The sequence below is a fragment of the Panthera tigris genome, chromosome A3 (genome assembly GCF_018350195.1).
Source record: "Panthera tigris isolate Pti1 chromosome A3, P.tigris_Pti1_mat1.1, whole genome shotgun sequence".
NCBI classification, from domain to species: domain Eukaryota; kingdom Metazoa; phylum Chordata; class Mammalia; order Carnivora; family Felidae; genus Panthera; species Panthera tigris.
The window spans coordinates 99,670,171-99,685,538 of NC_056662.1; the positions used below are offsets into that span (position 1 = coordinate 99,670,171).

At 46.1% G+C, this 15,368-nt stretch overlaps 1 protein-coding gene across 4 annotated transcripts in view; it reads right to left on the reverse strand.

Moving 5' to 3' along the window:
• ST3GAL5 (ST3 beta-galactoside alpha-2,3-sialyltransferase 5) overlaps positions 1-15,368 on the reverse strand; it is a 50,793-nt gene that overhangs the window by 24,905 nt on the left and 10,520 nt on the right. Inside the window, exon 1 of one of the 4 annotated variants that reach the window (XM_042981888.1) lies at positions 3,852-3,910. The exons of the other annotated variants lie outside the window; for them this stretch is intronic. The gene's annotated coding sequence lies outside the window, so the exon portion shown is untranslated. Of the gene's footprint in view, positions 1-3,851; positions 3,911-15,368 lie in introns of those variants that run through there. 4 annotated transcript variants of the gene reach the window in all.

Here is a 15,368-nt window from a genome sequence, read left to right on the forward strand (position 1 = left end):
ACAGGGGAGGGGCAGAGAGAGAGGGACACACAGAATCTGAAACAGGCTCCAGGCTCCGAGCTGTCAGCACAGAGCCCGACGTGGGGCTCGAACTCACGGACCGTGAGATCATGACCTGAGCCGAAGTCGGACGCTTAACCGACCAAGCCACCCAGGCGCCCCTCTGTATTATTTTTTTACAACTGCACACGAATCTACAATTATCCCCAAATAAAAAGTCTAATTAGTTTTTAAAGAGCCTTTACCTTTTAAAGGTGCATACAGAACTATTTACAGATGAAACAGGAAAAATGAGATCTGCTTCAAAAAAATCAGGAAGGGGATAGGCGTGGAGGTCGGGGATAGATAAGGCAACTCTAGCTTTAAACTGATTAAGTATTGGGGCGTGTGGATGGCTCAATCGGTTGACAACCGACTCTTGATTTTGGCTCAAGTCACAATTCCAGGGTCATGAGATTGAGCCCTGCTTTGGGGTTAAGCAGGTGTGGAGCCTGCTTAAGATTCTCTCTCCCTCCCTCCCTATCTCTCGCTCTCGCTCTCCCTCTCCCTCTCTCTCCCTCTCCCACTCACTCGTCACACTCTCTTTCTCCCTCAAAAAAAATTTTTTTTAGTTAATTAATTAAACGGATTAAGTGTCAAAGCTGGGCACTAGACACATGGGGCTCATTAAACCATTCTCAATACTCTAATGCTTTTGTACATCTGAAGTTTTCTATAATAAAAGTTCAAAGAGGAAGTGTTTTATATATATATAAATATATATATATAAAAAGAGGAAATGTTATATTTAAATTTTTTTTTTTTAATGTTTATTTATTTTTGGGACAGAGACAGAGCATGAACGGGGGAGGGGCAGAGAGAGAGGGAGACACAGAATCGGAAGCAGGCTCCAGGCTCTGAGCCATCAGCCCAGAGCCTGACGCGGGGCTCGAACTCACGGACCGTGAGATCGTGACCTGAGCTGAAGTCAGATGCTTAACCGACTGAGCCACCCAGGCGCCCCGGGAATGTTATATTTAAAACAACAAAAGCGTTACACTAACAAAAAAAAGAAAATATGGCAATTTTAAAAGACACTTTTCTTAAAAAGTTATATGTTCTTGGGTATGCTTGCCTACTTATTCTTTTGAATTAATTTTATTCTCAAATTTTCAATTTCTAAATAATATTCCAAGGGGTACTATAGTAGAAATCAATACATTCTCCTCCCTCCCCCTCCCATATCAGTTTTCCCCTTCCTGACAACTCGGTAGAACTCTGGATTTTTAGCTAGGGTGCATGGCCTCCCAACACGAAGACTACATTTCCCAGCCTCCCTTGGAATTAGGTATGGCCTTGTGACTAAGTTCTAGCCAATGAGATATGAGCAAAAGTGACTTGTATAACTTCCAGGGTGTATTCCTTGGCATACACCTTTATCTCTTTTCCTGCTGACTGAAATACTGACACATGATGAGCCACTCTGGACCACACAGAGAGCACGTCACCAAGGGATGGTGAAGCAACAACAGAGAAGGGGCCTGGGTTCCTGGACAGCCCCATGGGCATTCTACCTGGGACTGCCTGCCTCTGGGCTGTTATAAGGTGGAGAACTAAACTTCTGTCTTGCTTAAGATATTGTTAATTAAAAGTGAAGTCATATCTCAACTAATATAGGCACCTATTATATTATGCTATTATGATAAATTTATATATTAATTTAAGAAATAATATCTTTATTATAGTCATTTGGCCAAGAGACAGTTATATCTCATTATACACTTCATTTCCATTCAAGTTGTGTCATTTCCTCTGAACAAAATCTTTTATCAAACTGACATTCAAGTATTTAATCTTTCTGCCACTAGAAACAATCTCTCCATCAGTTCTAATTTTAACTGTGTAGCACTACGGTGCAGGATTTTTGTAGACAAGTATCTTTCTGAAGAGTTTCAAAAAACAGTGCCAAGGACCTCACTAGTAAACCCTTCCTGAAGAACAACTGAGACCCTGGAACATTTTTAAACACCACAACTTGAGGTTACTCAAATGCATGGCCAGCCAAGTGGTGGGAACCAGCAGGCTACCTGGAACCTATATGTATATAAAACAGACATTCTAAGATGTCTCTGTTTTTACAACCAGAATGACACATGATTTGCATCAAGGTGGACCTCCAGCAAACCCAGAGACCGCAGTGTCAGAGAGAAGCGGGTCTCCACCTCTGCCTGTCACTGGTGTGCTGGACAGCACTGCCCCGCAGGCTGTAAGCCTGTGAATTTCCTTCCTCAGACTGTGGCCAGCCAGCTTCCTGCTGAGCTGTGATTGGGGGATGTCCTGGTAGAAGACTGGAAGACAAGAGGAGGAAGCAACCTTTCCGGTCCCCTGACACAGTGCAGGTTCTGACAGGGGTGGTGACAGTCACAGGCAAGGGAGGGCGACTACATGTGACTCCACAGCATCAGTGGGCATCCAGTGTCTGCGGTTTCTATTTGAGAGAAGTGATGGCATCTCCAGAAGCTTTGTGACAAGTACAAGCCTCAGCCCCGGGTGACAGAAGCTTCCTGATCTCTGGCTGACACTTCTCTCGCACTTTGCTATCTCCAGGCCTGCCGATGTCTTTGTGATCAATCCCCTGCATGAAAACCCTCCCTGCCAGAAGCATCAACATCGTTTCTGGCTTCCTGCTGGACAGTGACTAGTATATCAGATGATGCTCTCGTGCCACTTTCAGGAAAGTGGGATTGTTCAAGGAAAGGAGGGACTCTGGGGGTGACAGCAGGTCTAGTCCTGCTCATATGCTCAAAAAAAAAAAAAAGCTGTTTTGTTTTTTTCTAATCATACTGGAGAGGACCTCATGAGAAGGAGTATGAGAACATAGTATTTACAGCCTGACACCTGGGCTCAGATCCTCCACCTACCAGTGGGGAAACTTTGGGCAAATCACTGTAACTCCTGCAGCTCCGTTTCCTCATCTGTAAAATCGGTGTAGCAATATTACCGACTTCATAGAATTCACATGGAGAAAGTGATTGCACATCATAAGCACCATGTACTTGCTGGCTGTTGCTACTATTATCCCACAGAAAGGGAACTTACAGGCACCCAGTCTCATCTGATATGCTTCATCTGTTGGGGCTTTAAGGCTCTTGTGCCTTTTGGTCACCCTCACTTCCAGCCACAGTTTTGGCTCCAGCCCTATCATGGAGTCGATTCCATTCCCCTTCCTGGTATCTCTGGAGAAACAACATCCTCTTGAAGCCCCTCACATACTCCTCCAAACCCTTTCTCAACCTGCAGAACCTCTCAATGCTCAGTGCTCACTGGTCACTGGCCCCTCACTGTCACTGCTCCCTGCGACGGCCAAGCTGTTTCCAGCCCGTCTATCTCCCTTCAACCAGTCTACACACCATGCCTCGGATACCTTGGAAACACACCTCCTTTAAAACTTCTTAAATCTTCCCTTGAACTCCCACATGCACATCTTATGGCTCCAGGGTCCTGGTCTCCACCCCCAGCACAATCTCCTCTCTGAATACCACCAGATTCCACCACCAGCCTTTAACCCATGTCCTCAAGGGAGTAACCCCTAGACCCAACTCCCTGTGCAGACCTGTCACCCAAGCTCAGACTATGTGTCCAACAACCTGCCTACGGTCTTCATCTCAGACAACAGTACAGAGCAGAACCTGGCATTGCCTCTATTCTTCACATTATTTTGAAGATGCACCATCCACTCAACCACCCAAGCTGCAAACCTTCCCCTTAGGCTTCTCTCTTTCATTCCCAGCCCCGATCGATCTCCAGGGCTTCTCGATCATAATCAACAATTGTGGATAAGTTTATTTTTCATTTTGCATTCTGTGCATTACCGTTTTAATCTCTGCAAACTTAAAGACATTTTCATGGCGGGAGGAAGGGTCCTTCCCCTAGGATGAAAAGAAATTTGAAAACCACTCAAATGAAAAATATTTTTAGGAACCCTGAAGCATCTTTTAGTGTGTTGGAGACACTATATCATAAATGAAGCACTTAAAGTCAAAAAAAAAAAAAAAGTAGTAGGAACTGTAAGTTTCTAAGTTACTATATTTTGTGGGGGGGGGGTCTGCTGAGTTGGGAAAAATATATATTTATGCAGAAGCAAAACGAAGAACATTGACACTCAGCAAGTCCTGGTGGTCTGAGCTCCCCCTGCCACCGTGTGGAAGCCGCATGCCTGGCTCTACTTGAGCATCAAGGGTCTTCAAAAAACTGGTGAGTGAAATCAACAGATGAATGAAGGATGACTGCAGTATTCCTAGAGCTTCTGAGGGCTCGCACTCACCAGCATCAGCTGGAGAAGCAGAGTGTCACGAACACTGCCCCACACGAAAGCCACCCCTGCTAACCTGTGCACGTGCACACACAGACTGAACTCACTTTGGTGATCGGAACCCTCCGCTCGAGTCAATTCATTTACGTAACATGAAGACTGCTTAGTCTAGAATAATGAAACTACTACAGATATGCCCTACTTACCAAAACTGCCTATGTTGATTCCTATGTGCATGCTTTATTTGGTCTTTGGAACACTTACTACAGGAGACATGTTATTTATACATTTTTTTCCCTTTTAATATACATATGTCTCCTGTCTCCCCCACCAGAGTACAGACTGCAAGGAAGCAGGGGTCTTCACTTTGCTCACCACTGAATTCACAGTGCCTAGAATGGTAAGAGGCACACAATAGGCACCTAATACGTACTTATTGAACAAATACTTGGTTTCTTATGAGAGTTTCAGAGGTGATGGTGGTTTCAGGCACTCGCCCAAGGACTTCTGTTGGCAGGCCACCACCAACGGATTGCCTGTCTTCTGTCCCTCCTGTTCTCCTTCCCCGCCCCCTTCGTGGGCAGCTCTTCCCCTACTGCCTCCTCCTAAGTGCTAGGGTCCAGGGCTCATAAGTCTGGCCCTCTTCCCACCCAAACTGCTGGGATAAGAGCCTCCATATCATGGCTTTGCTAAGCATCTTTATGCAGAAAAGTCTTGGCTTTCAAAATTATGTATTTCTACTCACACATAAAAACATAACATACCCTTCTCAAATGTTTACATGCCTGGTGAAGAAATAATTCTTATTAAGGCCCTGATGGATAAAGGGCCAGGCCCAGGTTTTCAGTCTATTTGTAGAAATGGCACTAACATTTTCAGAATGAAAAATTAACCATTCAAGACAAGATTAGAACAGACACCACAAAGCAGGACATGAGGAACTGCCAAATTACCAATATAGACAACTACTGGTACAAGAGTGGACAGGGCATTCGTATTTATTGGGAGGTAAAGCCTACACACAATATCACCAAATCCTAAAAACACCCCCTTCATTGGACTGCGATGCATTTAACCTGCCAAAGGTCATACGTGGATAAGGGGCCAAGAATTCCAACCTACATCTATCCACCTCCAAGTCCATGCCCTTCCACCTGGGGTGCTTTAGGAAGGGAACGTATGTGAATATGTGAAGTGTTTTTCATTTTAATAATGAAGGCATGCCAAGGCACAGACTGTTATAAACAAAAATGTGAATTTGAGGTGAGTAAGCCAACATGGCTGGAGTGCACTGCCTGGAAAGGAGAACAGGTACAGCTTAGATGTTAATATGGCAGCAGCTGAAAGAACATGCCTTTTAAGGTGGGAGGATTCTGGGAGCACAGGACTTCACAGCTGCATGCTAGGTTGCCCACCGAGGGACAGCGAGGCAGGATACTGAGTGCTCGCTGCTGTCCAGATGAAAGGGGAGCCCGAGGCCTGCCCTGGTGAGGAGCAGGAAGAAGGGACAGGACAGAGATCTACTGAGAAATGATAAAAGGAAGGCAATCAGCCGTGATAAGTGAGCAAGCATAAAGCTGCATCCCAGTTATGGAAAGACAGGGATGGGAGTCAATTTTTGTAGTTTTGTGATGATGTGGTGAATTTGAGATGATAAACAACTAGACAAAGATGACCTGGAGACAGGTGGAAATTTGGCTGGAGGCTCAACACAACATCCACCCTGGCAGCCAGCCCTCCCCACTGGGTCCGAGACGGTTAAACCCTCAGGCATCCACAGTATGGAATAAATTAACTTCTCTCCTTTAACAAGACTGGTATAAGGTATGTACCATCCAGGGAAAGTTGAGAAAATAGTCACTTAGATCGTGTTTGGGTTTTGTGTTTGAGATGAAGGCTTCTACTTGATAAAGGAGAACAGAAGACGAGGCAGGAAGCCTGTCCTTGGGGAAAAGACAGCTTTGGGGTGCCCAGGAGAATGCACAGCACGGGCAGGGGGCGCAGCAGAGGGGCTGGGCAGGGAGGGAAGAGGCACTCTATGGGCAGAAGGATTGGAATGAGCAAAGGGCAGAGGCCTGGTTAGTTTGGGGAACAGCAAATGACTGGCATGGGGTGGGGGTGGGGTGCAGGCAGGAGTTAAGGCAATATTGTGGTCCTGTTGGACACCCAAGGGCTGGGGCCACAGATCAGCTGTGAATGCCCGCTGCCAACAGCACGCATCTGCCCCCACTTAGCAGATGTGTACTACAGCCCCACCCAATTGATTGAGGAGGTACAAAAGACCAGCCCTCGTGCCTCCGGGAGAACGCCTGGAATCAGCTGGGACCACAGCTGTGCTCAGCTCCTTTCCCTGTCTCTCCCCCCACCCCAACCTCACCCCTTTCTCCTGGCAGCCCCCTCAATGAACCAGGGGCCCCTGAGTCCTGTTTCAGGCTCTGCTTCTATGGAACCCAACCTAAGACACACCATGAGGTCATATGGAAGACTGCAGAAGGTCATGGACAATCACAAGAAGCCCTTGAGGACTTTATTCAAGAAGCGTCATGAAATGTGGAGGAAAATCAATGGGGAAGCAGCAAGGATAGCAGGGGAAGGGGTGGAGAGCCTGAGACCAGAGGCTGGTGGGGAGCCAGCCCAGCATTCCCAGCCGCAGATCCTGGGTGCCTCAGCAAAGATGGCAGCAGCAATGGGGAGAAGAAGGGCTTCGGCTGCAGCACCGACAAGGCTTGGGATAGACCAGATGTGCTTAGCAGGCAGGAGGGAAGACAGCTCAAGTGATGGGGAGGATGGTGGAGCTCTCTATAGAGAAAGGTCACAAGGATGGAAGCTATGGGGACACAAAGGTCAGTTTGGCCCTGCTGAGTCTCAGACGCCTGTGGGCCACCAGGCTGATATGTCTTGTTACAACTGAGAACCCAGGCTTGGGGCCCTGGAATATCAGTCAGGGGGTGCCCTTGGCTGCATGTAACAGAATCCTGGGTATCATGGCTTTTAGCCAAGTCAGGTTTCGTTCTCTCACAGAACCAGAAATCTAGGGGCAAGCAGGCCAGGCTGATGCAATGCCACCCCCCCCCCCCCCCCGCCCCAAGCTTCTGTTCCTCCAGCATTCATACGTGGCCAACCTCCATTCCACAGTCCAGGCAGGAAGGAGAAGAGGGACGAGATGCAAAGGAAGGGGAAGCACCTATATCAGGCGAGGGAAACCTTCCCCGGAAACTAGAAACCGACAGGCTTCCATTTACATCTGTTTGTCTCTCATTTATATCTCTTTGGCCAGAACGGGAAGGGCATCACGTGGCTACCCCCGGCTGCGAAGTTAGCCAGGAACTTTACAAGCTGGGCCAGAGGCTTCCCCAAACAAAATTAGGGTTCTGTCAGTAAGGAAGGAAACAGGGGATCTGTAACCATCAATAGTAGGATGTGCCACAACAGATAAGATCCGGGGACATTTCGATAAAGGTAGCAGTTAAGACTGCTCTAAAGAGATAAGATCCCGGAGGGGAAGAACACAGTGCAGAGCCTTCTTAACCTTGGTAAGCCCACCTTCAAGGGGTCAGGGAGGAAGGGAAGGAACACAGGAAATACTGCTGGAAATCACAAAAGGAAATATTGAGCAAAATCAGTAACCCTGACATGACAATTCCAAGCCTGGGTTCAAAGCACTCTGAAGTCTGATTATTTAAGAAAGCAGCCTGAGAGGTCCTGAACAAAATGCACTTTATATTGCTTTATCCTAAACAAGTAATAATGGGTGCCCACACACAAAAGGGGTGATTTCTAAACGTTCATTTCATCGATTCTGTGGGCATGCAGAGACGACATGACAGATGGAGTCTGGAATGAGTCCCCACTTTCTAGAAACCCAAGGTGGAGGGAAGTGATGACAAGACTGTATCCATAGTGGTGTGGGGAGGGCCGTGGGAGCAAGGAGGCTGTTTAGAAGCACGGCACCTGCCACTCAGCACACACACAGACAGGGTCGAGTCACAGAGCTGACTCCTGGGCTGTCTCGTCAAAGCCCAAACGTGGGCACAGGGCAAAAGCGGCAGGGCTGGGGGCCCAGGGCAGCAGCAGGGACCAGTGAAGTTCTACACTAAACTCGCTCCTACCCCCACCCCACAGGGAGAGGCAGCTGCAGGTAGGGGAACGGCGGTTTTGTCAGAAAAGCTCAAGAGTACTCTAGTCCGGGGCCTTATCTATGGCTTCCAGAGTGCTGCGTGACATGTTACTTTTCTCCTACTGATTCCAGAAGTCAACCTGTCCTCCTGTCCACCCAGGCAGACAATCTACGTAATTCCAAACCAGTTTTAGCTGTGGAACTTTCTGTTTGTATGAAAGCTCACTTGGAATCCTAAGACATGGGGTGCATGGGTGGCACAGTCGGTTAAGCATCTGTCTCTTGGTCTTGGCTCAGGTCATGAGCTCATGGTTACTGAGTTCAAGCCCCACATCAGGCTCTGTGCTGATGTCCCAGAGCTTACTTGGGATTCTGTCTCTCCCTCTCTCTGCCCGCCCCCTCCCGCCCCACTTGTTGAGTGTTCTCTCTCTCTCTCTCTCTCTCTCTCTCTCTCTCTCTCTCACACACACACACACACACACACACACTAAATAAACTTAAAAAAAAAAGTATCCTAAGACACAACACAGATAAGAGGCATGCAACTGATCTTTTGCGGGGTTTCTTCAGCTCAGCACTACTGACATTTGGGGCTGGGTGATTCTTTGTTGTGGGAGGCTGTCTTGTGTAGGATGTGTAGCAGCGTCCCTAGCCTCTGCTCCCCAGATGCCACTAGCATCTCTGGTCCTGCTGATCTCTCCCAGCTGTGACAATCAAAACTGTCTCCAGACATTGCCAAATGTCCCCTGGGGGGCAAAACTCTATCCATTGGGATAAAATCACTGTCTGTATGAACATTCCAACACTGCCATATTCCTAAAGTATTGAGGGTAACTAAACTCACCGCAAAAACGGAAAACCAAAGACTGTGGACTAAAAGTCGAAGATACTTGAGTTTCAGGATCTAATATTTTTAATATTTGGTTCGCATTGCATGGTCTCAAGAAACTGGATTCATCAAGATAAGTGATAGTGTTCTCACCTGTGCAATGTGTAAGCCAACAGACAGGCACAGGCCTGCATTCACGCAGCAGCCAGGGCAGAGCACCAGCCTGCAGGGTATGCGAGTTCCAGGTGTACATGGGGATGGAAGGGCCACACTCATTCCTGGATCCATACGATCAAAGCAAAGCACCTTTATCCCATTCCACTCCCTCCACCCAAGGGGGAAAACTCCCTCTACACCGTCCTGCCCTGTTTCTACTGGGTAGGTAGTGTCTTACTTGTCTTTTAGGAATGTGAAATTTCACCCACAATATCAAGACCACAAAGGAAGTGCTGGAAGAGCTCTGGTGCTGAGACCACACCCAATCATCTCCTGTCTTCTACGATTCATTCAACTGAAATGACCAGTGCCTTCCACCAGGTGAGGATATGGAAAGATGGTTATCTGTGAACCAGGAAAGGGCTCTCACCAGACACAGGATCTGTCAGTGTTTTGATCTTGGGTTTCCAGCCTCCAGAACTGTTAGTAATGAACATCTATTGTGTAAGTAAATAAGAAGAAGAAGAAATAAATAATCAATGCCTCCACCACTGTCTTGGCCAATGGTTCTCCAACCTGAGCATGCACAAGAACCACTGGAAAAGGCTGTAAAGTATGGAGATTCCCAGACCTCATCTCCAGAATTTCCCACCTGCTAGGAACAGGCAAGGACACCAAATGTGCATTTTAAGCAAGTTCCCCTGAGTTATGTGGGTGTGGTACTTTGAGAAACTCTGCTCTCTGGTAAGCTGTAATTAACAACAGATTTCAGCCTAAAGATTTTCAGGTCCTCCTACAAACCGTGCAGTTACGAGGACCTGTCTACTGAAATGAAAAATAAAAGTGTTGCTCCATGAATGCATCCGCACTCTACTAGTTTTGCCCACCAACCAAAATGCAAGCACTTCAGGGGTGCCTGGGTGGCTCAGTTAAGCATCCGACTTCGGCTCAGGTCATGATCTCGCAGTCTGTGAGTTTGAGCCCTGCATCGGGCTCTGTGATGACAGCTCAGAGCCTGGAGCCTGTTTCAGATTCTGTGTCTCCTTCTCTCTCTGACCCTCCCCCATTCATGCTCTCTGTCTCAAAAATAAACGTTAAAAAAAATTTTTTTTTAAATGCAAGCACAATGATTCCGAGGTGTGCTTTTTAATCTGCTAATCAACCAGCATTCCTCTAAGGCTGAGAATACACCATTACTTTCACTTAGTTGCTGGCTTTTTACATGTTTAAAGGTGCTAAGGCAATTAATTGAGTCCTTGGAATACATAAACATTCTCCAAAACTCGAACATGCCCAGAAACTACACATGGTGTTTCTCCAAGATTTTACTAACATGACAAAGATGTCAAGAGAGCAGCACCTCTTGCAGGGTCAAATCCATAACCTTCTTCCCCTCCCTACCTCTCTCTTATACTCCCCTCCCTCCTCACTCCCCTTCAGCCTAGAGGTCTCTTGTTTCCACCCCCACCCCACCTCAGGGTCTTCATTTGTCTCTGCCAGGCCTCCAGATGGCTCTCTCCCTCACCATCTTTATTCTGTTCTTTATTCAAAAGTCACCTTCCTTGTAAAAGAGCATCCCCACCCCTAAGCCCTGTTATTCACCCCTGCTTTACTTTACAGTACTCTTTAGGACTCAGACATATTTGCCTGTTGTCTGCTCTCCCCACTAAAACATAAGCTTCCTAGAAAAGAGGTTCTGGTAATTGTGTTCTCTGCTATAACCTCAGAACCTAAAACAGTGCCTAGCATGTAAGAAGTACTTAACTACTTGCTGAAGGAATGAACCAACAAATGAATGAACGCACTCATCAGAGGCCCGTACCCAGATTCCTGCAGAATAGCTAACCCAGAGTTAGCATGGTCCTAACGTGCAGACGTGAGGACCAGATCCTTCCCTGTGTCCAGATGTCACAACTACTGGGCATTTGTGAACTGTCCAGAGCATGCCTACATCATGGAGAACAGGGATGGGATTTTTCAAATGAGAATCAGTGTGTGTGTGTGTGTGTGTGTGTGTGTGCGTGCATGCGCACGTGCGTGCACACGTGCAGGGCCCTGGGGAAAGGCGACAGACAAAGTCAAATGATTGCCCCCCCCACCACCACCATGGGAAATAGAAGAGAAGCTGGTTCTGTTTTGTTTTGTTTCTTAAGAGGAAAAGAGATAAAACAGTCTCACTGTTTGGCTGTTTGATAATGGCCAAGTCATTCTTTAGGATGTTTGCTAAGATGTAAAAAGCAGAATTGGATGAGAACATTTCCACTGCCTCTTCTTCCACTAAAATTTATGAGTCTCACCTACTTTTCAAAGTAAGAACAGGAAACATAAATCTTAGCTGATTCAATGGACACTCATACATTATGGCCATTTAGGAGAGAGAAATAGGAAGCTGGAATAAGTGGAGGGAGATGGGTTTAAAAAAATTAAAGTGGGGGGCGCCTGGGTGGCTCAGTCAGTAAAGCGGCCGACTTCGGCTCAGGTCATGATCTCACAGTCTGTGAGTTCGAGCCCCGCGTCAGGCTCTGTGCCGACAGCTCAGAGCCTGGAGCCTGTTTCAGATTCTGTGTCTCCCTCTCTCTCTGCCCCTCCCCTGTTCACGCTCTGTCTCTCTCTGTCTCGAAAATAAATAAACGTTAAAAAGAAAAAAAATTTAAAAAAAATTAAAAAATTAAAGGGGAAATAGAGGAGTGGGGGACACAGAGTGGAGAAAATGGAGTGGAGGCTGAGGGTTAGGAAATTCTGTGAAAGGAGAGCTGGAAGGGAAAGAAAGACAGGAAGGAGGTATAGAGGCTTCACTGTTCTTATTATATTCTGTTCCCTACGGCTGAACAGTTTCAGAGGAACTCCTCTCTGCAAATTCTGATAAGCAGATCCACCCACACACCCACCTCAGGCCCTAGCGTAGAGCTCCCCTTCAGAATCCAAGAACAGCCCCTGTCACCCCACCCCACAGGAGAGGCTCCAGCCAAAACACAGAACGTTGTCCTAAACTGTATGAAATGCAGTGGGGGCTGGACAAGACCCCGCCCCTGCTTATGCGGAACGCAAAAGACTCAGGATTTCTGCCAAAACATACAATCTGAGGTTCCATCAAGCAGGAGGGCGGACCATCTTTAACTGACTGATGCCAAAGCTTTAAGCAAAGCATACCCTCTGTGGGCCCTGTGCCTTACTTATTGGCAAGCGCTCAACCAAAGCATCTTGGTGAAGTGCACTGATCTCATGCATCAACACTCTCAACTGTGTTTAAATATATTTCCAAAGTTACATTCTGCCTGGGAAGCCTCTGTTACAGGACAGTGGTAGGTCTAGTCTAAACCAGGTAAATGTGTGGATCAGAGCTGGCTGACCAGGCTACCTGAAGACAGCCAGCAGGAGTCAAGTCTCTGGAAAGGGAGCAGCGCACAGCGGAAGAAAGAAACCTTCCTGTCAGGTGAAGCTGCACTTTTGGTGATCTTGCACCCTGTCTTCTGCTGACGTCCGGGGGAACAGAGCCAATGCTGAAGAGAGCTCAGTGTTGTGGGTAATGACTTCATTAATGACCACGGAAAGGGGAGACCCTGAAAAGCCCCATGTGGCTTCTGATGCTAGACTGGCCACAGCACCATGACCTGCAGACTTCCGAGTTTTTAAACTCTATTAACTCTATTTTTTGACATAATCCCAAACTTACAGAAAGACTGCATGAACAGTACAAAAAAAAATCCTGGATACCTTTCACCCAGACTCCCCAACTGGCAACATTCTACCACATTTGCTCTGTCTTGCTACATAATACAATATAATATGCATATTACTTTTTTACCCGTTTGAAAGTAGTTGAAAACATGATGATATTCCCCCCGTAAATATTTTAACATTTTAGTATTTCCTAAAGATAAAGATATTCCCTTACACAACCACAACATAATGATAAAAATCAAGCAGCTTTTGTTGTTTCAATACCATCTAATCTAAAGAACTTATACGAATTTCTCTAGTAGTTCCAATAATGGCCCTAGAGCAAAAAGGAGCACATGTGGCATTCAGCTGTCATATCTTTTCAACCTCCTTCAAGCTGAAACAGTTCCTTTATCTTTAATGACCTTGGCATTTTTTGACGAGCACAGGCCAGTTATTTTATAGAATGTCCCTCATTTGGGGTTTGTCAATTTCTTCATGATTATATTCAAGTTACACATTTTTGGCAGAAATATCACAGACTGATGCTGTGTTCTTCTCGATGCATTTTGTCAGGAGCCACACGATGCTGACTGTCCCACTCCTGGTGATGTTCAATTTGATCAACTGGTTAAAGTAGCGTGAGGTAGGTTTCCCTGCTGTCAAGTTACTATTTTTCCTTTGTAATTAATAAGTAACTTGATGGAAGATACTTAGGCACTAAATAAATACCCTGTTCTCATTAAATACTTATTTCAGCAGCCACTGGTGGATTCTTGCCGGAATAAGAATGAAATCCTGTATGAGGACAAACAAGGTCAAACTTCAGGGGAAAAAATAGGGCTGGTTGAAGCAGTAAGTCATGAGCAAGAATTAGCATGTGAGACTTAATTCAAATAACACTGGGTTACATTCACTCTGAGCAATCAAGGGGGAAAAATACCTCTATATTTACCTTTTTTTTAAATGTTTATTTTTGAGAGAGAGAAAGAGACAGAGAGTTAGTAGGGGAGGGGCAGAGAAAGAGGGAGACACAGAATCCAAAGCAGGCTCCAGGCTCTGAGCTGCCAGCACAGAGCCCGATGTGGGGCTCGAACTCACAAACTGTGAGATCAGGACCTGAGCCAAAGTGGGATGCTTAACCAACTGAGCCTCCCAGGCGCCCCTAGATTTACTTTTGAGAGTATATGTGAGTATCCATGTGCATGCTAGTTCCTCTCATGGTGAGCATGCCTGCTAGAAACTCATCCCTTCAATTCGAAGGTGTCCAGTGCCAGCAAAAAGAGACACCCATGTCCAGAGAGCTGACAGCCAGAGTCATCCTCACACCTGAGGCCCGATTCTCCAGCAGCAATGCTGAGGGGCTCAGCTCCACGATTCCTGGTCTTGGTGCGGCATGTTGTTACATTTAAAAACAAAAACCCCAACTCACTACTGCCTTAGATGAGGTGGTCAGCTTTAAGAACTCTGGCTTGGCTTATTCAAAAAGTATTTTTTACAAGTCTATTATCAAAAAGTTAGAAACTTCAGAAATTATACAAGAGTGGAAAGAACATTTTGAAACCACATACTGCTCGTCATACTACGACCCAGTAATAGCCACTGTTAACATTCTGGTCTACAATTCCATCAGTCTTTACTCTTTGTATATGTATATTTTATCAGGATTGGGATCAAAGAGTCTATACCAGGCTTCTTCAAGCTGGGTTTGGCTAGAGAATTGAGCCCAAAAGGATCTGAATACCTATTTTCCCAATTCTCCCAAGGATGGTCTATAACTAGAATCATTCCGGAAGCATGGGAGAGAAATTTAGTCATAACTTACAATGGTTGCCCTAGAGTAGCAGGGCTTAATTCTCTTGTAAACCCCCAGTTGCAGAGGGCTGGTCCATATTGTTGTATAATTTGCTTTGTTCCCCCTAACAATCCTTTAAATAAACATTTTTTTCTTCCAAATTTTCATTTAAGTTCTAGTTAGTTAGCATATAGTGTAATATTGGTTTCAGTAGAATTTAGTGACCGTAACTTACATATAACACCCAATGCTCATCATAATAAGTGCCCTCCTTAACACCCATCACCCATTCAGCCCATCCCCCACCCACCTCCCTCCATCAACCCTCAGTTTGTTCTTTATCGTTAAGAGTTTCTTATAGTTTGCTTCCCTCTCTTTTTCTGCCCCCCTTCCCAAATGTTTGTTGGTTTTGTTTCCTAAACTCCACATATGAATGAAATCATATGGTACTTGTCTTTCTCTGGCTGACTTATTTTGCTTAGCATAATACACTCTAGCTCCATCCACGTCGCTGCAAATG